This window comes from Mustela nivalis (genome assembly GCF_964662115.1).
Source record: "Mustela nivalis genome assembly, chromosome: 1".
Lineage (NCBI taxonomy): Eukaryota > Metazoa > Chordata > Mammalia > Carnivora > Mustelidae > Mustela > Mustela nivalis.
This window is the reverse complement of record NC_139020.1, coordinates 171,660,483-171,668,025: the sequence shown is the minus strand read 5'-3', so window position 1 is coordinate 171,668,025 and position 7,543 is coordinate 171,660,483. Positions and strand designations below refer to the sequence as shown.

The following is a 7,543-nucleotide window of genomic DNA, read 5'->3' as shown; positions in this document are numbered from 1 at the left end:
GAAGTTCAGAAAATGTGCCTCACTGAAAAGTTTAAAGCTAAAACCTCCTAATCAGTGAAATTCAGGAATCCACTCGGTGTCATTCCGCCTTCTGTCCCGAAATCACTTTGTGGCCTTGGTAGAGTCATTTATGGCCTCAGGCCTCTGTTTACCCATTTGCAGAATGAGAATAGACCCAGTACTGGTGCGGATTTGTTCTGGTTAAAAATGTCTGCAGTATTTATGACAGTATCACCTTTTACATTTGGGTTAATGACAACTACATAGAATACATCATTGCGATATTTAGTGGTCAGATGATCACTCTAGTCAATTGAAGGGTGAGTATATGCCAGAATGACAGAAAAGAAAGTGCAGGATAGAATGTGGAGGGAATGGGTGTCAGAGAGGGTGAACCAGGGGAAAGGATGAAAGCAAATGTGCAGATACACACGTTTGATGCTGTAGCATTATCAACCTCACTGTGATTTATAGAATTTCAACAAACTGCATTGACCTGTACAAGACGTTTCTTCACACATCAAGCATCCGGCCTTGACGTGAAGAAGACGTGACCTGCCCATGGTCTTCCCCAGAGGTGACACCAAAATTGTGATCTGCACCCTGGGTCAGCCAAAAACCCTGTGGACAAGAAAGGACAGCTCGAAGTCTGGTGCGGTCAGCCTTTGCGGCTGGAAAAGCATTCGCTCATTCTTTCTTCTTTTGGGCCCTGCTCCAGGGTCAAAAATGCTACCATCTCCAGACCTTTTACTTACTCCCCATTCTCGTCTTTTTCTCCCGACCATTCCCGTTCACCATCTGCTCCCTCCTTCATTTCATCTCTCCAGAGTCTACCCAGTCATCCAAAGCTACATCTTTCAGTAAGGATGATAACAAATGATTACTGAACAAAAACATCCATGCAAGCAGGTTTCTTGGATTAAGCCTTGATTATTAAAACCAAAAAGGAAAACACCATCATTCTCATTTATTTTTAATTCAGTAACTTTACCCTGAAACAAAGTATCATACCGAGTCCCTCACATTTCTTCTTGTTTGCATGAAATGTGTTCATTGATCAGGAGCCCCGCAAACCAGAGGGGAAGGAAATATATGCATTCATAGATGGTTGCCTTGTAGCTCAAGCATTGACTTTAATAGGACATAATTAAGACTGGTATTAGATGAGAGAAAATGAGAATGAAAAAGCCCACTGCTCTTAAAATTTCTGGCTTCTGCACTTTATTAGCAGCAAGGGATAAATATACTGGGAAGAGAAATTTCTGACTTCTTTCTGTTTTTCTGTATTATTGCTCTCTTGGTTTTTAATGTGTTGCAGAATATTGCTACCTTGGTTGAAGCAGTCAATTATCTCTTGCCTAGGCCTTCCACCCTTGTCCTCTACAGCTCATTCTTAACACAGCAGCCAGAATGATCTCAGGAAGGCAGAAGTCAGATCATGGTAACTCCCCTGCCTAGAACACTTCCTTCAAGTGCCATCACATATCAGCCAGTTTTTTTTTTTTTTTTAAGATTTCATTTATTTATTTGACAGAGAGAGATCACAGTAGGAGAGAGGAAGGGAAGAGATCACAGAGAGAGAGGAAGGGAAGCAGGCCCCCTGCTGAGCAGAGAGCCCGATATGGGACTCCATCCCATGACCCTGAGATCATGACCCGAGCAGAAGGCAGCGGCTTAATCCACCGAGCCACCCAGACGCCCCAGATATCAGCCAGTTCTTAACGGTGGCCTTGTAATGCACAGTGGGCTTCCATACCCTGCCCTGGCTCCACTTTGCTACTCTTTCCAGACTGTCACTACTTTCCATCAATCCTGGCCCTCATGTTTCACTCTCACACCAAAGTCTTTGCACTGGCTGTTCCATTTGCCTGGAATGCTTCTCTCCCCCTCCCCCACCCCAGACTCACAGCTTGTTCCCTGATCCCTTCTAGGTCTTTGATCAAACATCCCTTCTTGGTAAGTCCTTCCCAGATCACCTAGTATCTAACTGTAACCCAGGTCCCATCATTCTCTATCCTTTTCCTCTGCTGTATTTTCCCTCAAAAGCATTTGTCAACTTCTAAAATTACTATAAAGCTTCATTTTAAAAATTGCACTCACCTCTCCAAGAATGTAAGCTCCTTGGGAGGTCAGATGTCCTGCCTCTTTTGTTTACTCATGCATTCCAAAGGCCTAGCACAGGGCCCAGAACTTAATAAGCGCTCAAAAAATATTTTTTCGGGCACCTGGGTGGCTCAGTGGGTTAAAGCATCTGCCTCCGGCTCAGGTCATGATCTCAGGGTCTTGGGATCGAGCCCCTCATCGGGCTCTCTGTTCAGCAGGGGGCCTGATTCCCTTACTCTCTCTCGCTGCCTGCCTCTCTGCCTACTTGTGATCTCTGTCTGTCAAATAAATAAATAAATAAATAATCTTAAAAAAATATATATTTTCATGAATGAATAAGTGAATGGGTGAAGTATGTAGTCACGGCAGACATTACTGATTGACCTGACATCATTTATTCTCTTCTTCCTTGCAGACAACCCTCATTTGTTTGGGGCAACAGTGTGGGCAGCCCAGTGGGGTCATGTTTGCACAAGCTCACCATAGCTGCATGGCTCCCTCTTCCCCATGATCCTTTGCAGCATGGCATGGGCTGATGTGATATGGAGAAAGTCGGCTGGGCAGCCATGGAGAATACGAAGAAGGCAAGGACACCTCCAGACAAGATTTCATTCCTGCTCACTCTGTTGTGATGAAAACTAAGCTCCAGTTAGTTTGATGGCTAAAACCAGCCCAACAGCCGAAAGAGTCTTGAAAGGAAATCACAGATTTTAGAGAAAGCAATGTGAGATTTACCTGTAGATATATTCTGTTACCATTTTTAAAAAACAAATATGTATTTCTTAATATTCAGAACACTGGAATTATACCACAAGGAAAGAGTCTGGGGTCAATGAAGATTTTTGAATTTGTGCTTCTGCAGTGCTGGTCTTTCCACCTCCCATCCCCCACCCTGGACTCCCACTGCTCTGACCCCTCCCACTGCGAGGCAGTCCTGGCTGGGACCCTGTACCGGATGTTGATGACCAGCCCAGGTGAACAGGAATGGTAGTGGAACTTTCTGTTCATTTTCCTGACAGTCTGGATGAGGAGGCCCTATTTGGGGTTTCCTGAGATTTTTTAGCTTAGCTCTTTAATGGTGTTAAAAGCTCTGACTCTGGGCTCTTCCCTCATGATCAATGGATATAAGGGAGTGACTGGGACCTTGCAACTGGCGTGCCTATTTGGGAAAGAGGGGCAGAGGGTACCCATATCCTACTTCTCAACTACAGCTCCTCCGGCCTGTCCAGGTTCTTCTGAAGGTCACCTGGAGGTTACAGGTGACCTTCTGAAGGTCACCTAGAGTCCTTGAGTCGGCTGTCTCCCAGATGCATGGACATAGTAGCCAAAAGGGCAGAGTCCCAGCCCAGAAACTTGGCCCACTGTTGCTCCCTCGTTGACAGCTGCTGCTGAATCTCTGAGGTAAGGCCCAAAGTGGCCTTCCCCAGGTGGGCAGCAGCCCTCCGGGTGCAGGAGGGCAGGCTGTGCCCAGCAGAGGGAGAGTAGCCCTACCAGCTGGAAGGTGAGGCCTGGGTGACCCAAGGGGCAGTGGCAGGTTTGTGTCCGGACTTTCCACCTTTCCCCTGGGCCACCCAGCAGGCTGGAGACCTGGAATGGGGCTAGCGGGATGAGCAGCCATCTGGAGGCTAGGACAGCCTCCCTTCTGCTGGGCTCTGTTCAAGAGATTTCCACTGGCTGCCCTTCCTCCCTCCTGCTGTTTCTGGTATTTTCTGGGGCCAGTCTTGCACAGAGCAGGGTGGGCACCATGGAGCCTCTGTGGGCAAAGGGCCACAGCTTACACTTCAGTTTCCAGGCAAGAGGCCCAGCCACCAGATCAGTGAATCAGGGGAAACCTGAGCCCCCAGAGCCTCCACACTGCCGTTTGAGAGGGTCGGAAAAGGGTGGTGTTTCATCTGTTACCATTTTTAATTAAGAGATTAATTCATTAATTTTGAAACTGCATAAGCCTTCCTGTTCTTTACTCCTTGGTGCAAAAGCACATGTCTCTTCCAGTCCCAAGAAAGAGGCCAAATAATGGTGACCTCCCAGAGAAAATTATGAGAATTTGTTTGGTCTTTGTGATATTTTGAGTTTTTCAATTTGTGGGCAACATTTGGAAATTGAAAAGTACACATATACATCAATCAACTTTCTTTCTTTCTTTCTTTCTTCCTTCCTTCCTTCCTTCCTTCCTTCCTTCCTTCCTTTCTTTCTTTCTTTCTTTCTTTCTTTCTTTCTTTCTTTCTTTCTTTCTCTCTTTCTTAATAGGAAGATTTGGCAGCTGTAGGTGAGATCCAAGCAGGGGAACAGTTGTCTGCAAGGAAGTGGCAGGTGGTCCATGTAGATGGGTAGCGCCTGTTGGGGCCAGTGTGTTACCTGCCCGGATCTGGCAGATAACTGTGTTTGCAACCTCTTGTGTGAGCACATATCGACAGAGCGACACCTCATGACTTGCCCGGGCAGCCCGGGCAGCCCAGGCATATGTCTGGTGTAGCACGGTAATTATTGCCAGAGCACACTCTGCTTCCCCCATCCTGTCTCCAAAGTGTGCTTGCGTGTACCATGAATTCTGCGCCCCTCAAAGGTGCTCCAAGCTCTGGGTCCGGCCTTTGAGGGCTAATATGACCATCATTCAAGACTTCGTGCTCACATTAGTCTCCCTTGACAATTAAGATTCGGAGCTGGGGATGGTTCAGTTCTTTGTAGCTCTTTGATTCCATCAGAAAGGGGATCATTTCCACTAGTTCCAGTGAGCTAGTCTACTGGTGCTGTCACTATCTTAAAAGTCTTTAGAATAAAGTTATGGTAATTCTCCTATTTATGGTCTCCAGAAGCCACAAATAATTTCCTAAACTTGTCCAAGTGGAGAAAGTTCAAATTTTTTGGCAACCTACCTATCAGGGGTCAATAAAACAAAAAACAAAAAAGCACAACATATATTCAGGATTACACCCTTTCTTCAGTCTACTTCTCACCTTCAAGTGCTGGGTCTGGCAACCACTGCATCAGAATGTGTGTCTAGATATCTGTGATCCCATAAATCCCAGGGCTCTAAGGGGATGAAAGATGGATCTCGTCTGCTTTATGCAGACCTGCAGGGGAGAGAACAGGGAAAACTGCTCTGTGAGCAGGCATAAGAACGAGACGTAGTAAGGATATTTCATAGCCCTTTCAAAATGTTGACAATTTTATTAACTACTCACTTTCATATTTCAGTAATATTGGTGAATAATTTGGGATTTGAAAAAACACCTTTATATATGTCTTTCACTGCTTTGGTAATATTTTCAGGTACCCCAGAGCCTATTCAAGTCTCAGGCCTGTTGGATTATTTGCAAGAATGATTATTTGTGACGCTACTTAATGTTGCAATTTACTGAGACTTCTTGCCATCACATCCATCTCTGGTTTGACAGGTAAAGTAGGGAAGGTTTTGCAAGATAGTAAAATGGTGAACAATTTATGTTTTTAAGCTTGTGTACAAAACTGTTTCATGATTCACCCTCTAGCTCTTCCTGATTGCATGGGGGGGTTTCCACTGTAGTAAGGAGTACCGAGTGCTGCAGGGAGAGGAGAACCATGCTGGGGGAGAGGAATCCTAGATTCAGCCATGGCCTCGATTCCCATGGTGACCTTGGGTCACAGCTAGGTCGTTTCAGTATCTTCTCTCTTGGCCTTGTATTCAAGGTTTGCAATGACCGGGAAGCAGGAGGTTTTGCCACGGTAACAAAATCTCAGCGCCTTAACACAGCAAGGGTATTTTTTGTTCAAATCAAGCCTGCTCTGGGTGTGGGAACTCCTGGAGTGTACCTCCAGTGTAGACTGCTTCCATCTAGGGCACCCCCATCTCAGCACGAGCTTCTGGAGAACCGAGCACTGCCTCTTAGGTGCTTCTGGCTGCAAGTGACGCACACCACCTCCACTCTTCTTTCAATGGCCACCTTGAATCGGAGGGCCAAGCCTGACTTCAAGGGGCCAGGAAAGGAATATACTTACTCTGTATTTTGGTTCCAAGTTTTGTAACATCTGCCACACGGTGGAAGGACATCAGAGGTTTTCCTGTGTGTGCATATGTACACGTGGGCGAAGGTATATTATTTGTATACACACATATGTTCACATAGGTATTCCTAAGTATATATGTTTTAAAATAGTTCACTGAAACAATGTTTCACACGCATGCATAAACAACTATGAGGATGGAAACTGGAATGGTTGAGGTTGACACTTTTAACTCTCCTCACCCTTCTATACTTGCAGAGGAACCAAGTTCCAGGATCCCCGGTGGTTCTAAAATGCTGTGATGCGATCCAATAGCCTGGAACTGAACAACTTCATAAGCCACTGGCTTGAAAATAAGACACCAGGACAATGACCAAATTCAGATATAATCAGAATAATCCATCTCATTGTATCTGTGCATGAGAAAATCCAGCAACTTATGAGGGAAATTCAAAGAGAGACAGAAAGCCAATCAAGTTAGGGTCTAAATACATATAATTCCAAATGCATGAATTGAATTTGGGTTCCCCAGTTCTAGTACATGTATCCTTAGCTGCAACTGACATCAGTTTGTCATTTATATTAGGAAGCAGCAGGAAAATGTATAACCTATGTGCTCATTGGGAAAAATACCTTATATGCCTGAACAATGTGGCTTTTAATTAATGAAAAATAGAAAGATGGACAAAAGAGAGTCAAATAATGTGCTCAGTGAGGAGCTAACTGGAGAGCCAGGAAGACCAAATAGAAAAGGGGAAAAAAAGGGGCTAAGATGCTTTGCAAGCCAGGGCCAGAGCTAAGAAACGAATCCTGATGTGTTCAGAGAGAAAAACAATCACACTGAGACTCTCGACTCTGTATTGCTTGGCTATTCTCCAACTCGGGTTAATCATCGCATTCACTGTGTGTATGTCATGGGGCAGGGGTTGCTGCAGGAACTGAGGAAATGGCCAGAAAAAAATCTAGACAGAAGTGCCTGTCCTGACAGAGAGAGCGGGTAATGAGCTAGCAGAGAAAAAAGATGACTCAGACGGAATCTCTGTCCTTGACTGGGTTATGATGTGAGGGTAGAGGTGGGGGAAACAGGCCTATGAACAATGTAGCAGGGTACCCAGGGCTGGGGGCCACAGTGTGTGCTTTTTCTATGATCAGTGAACCATGATGGCTGCTGGAGAGGGAGGGGTGCATTGCTCTACAAGAAGGGCAGGGACCTTCTCCCAGGAGAAGGACTGAGTGGAAGGGGGGCCACAGCCACTTTGTGTCAGCAGTTACACACAGCGCTGACACGGGGCTGTTGTGGCAGTTGCCGCACAAGGAGGCCCCTCTTCCAACTTCCCACGTTCCAACAGTGACATCAGACCCCTTCATCTGGCTGCAGCAGGAGCCACAGTTGGGACAAAGAGCAGTGGGTAGCCCTGACGTTGTATGTGTCTTAGATATGAAAGCAATTGGAAGACGT

General features: G+C 45.8%; 1 long non-coding RNA gene across 2 annotated transcripts in view; it reads right to left on the bottom strand.

Annotated features, from left to right (window-relative positions):
* Positions 1-500: 500 nt before the first annotated feature.
* Positions 501-7,543, bottom strand: part of LOC309853449 — a 391,799-nt gene continuing 384,756 nt past the window's right edge. Inside the window, exons 4-6 of one of the 2 annotated variants that reach the window (XR_014305692.1) lie at positions 6,079-6,141; positions 5,058-5,174; positions 501-621 (exon numbers count right to left, since the gene is read on the bottom strand). This is a non-coding gene — a long non-coding RNA (uncharacterized lncRNA). The remainder of the gene's footprint in view (positions 622-5,057; positions 5,175-6,078; positions 6,142-7,543) is intronic. The other variant, XR_014305693.1, reaches the window with a different exon arrangement.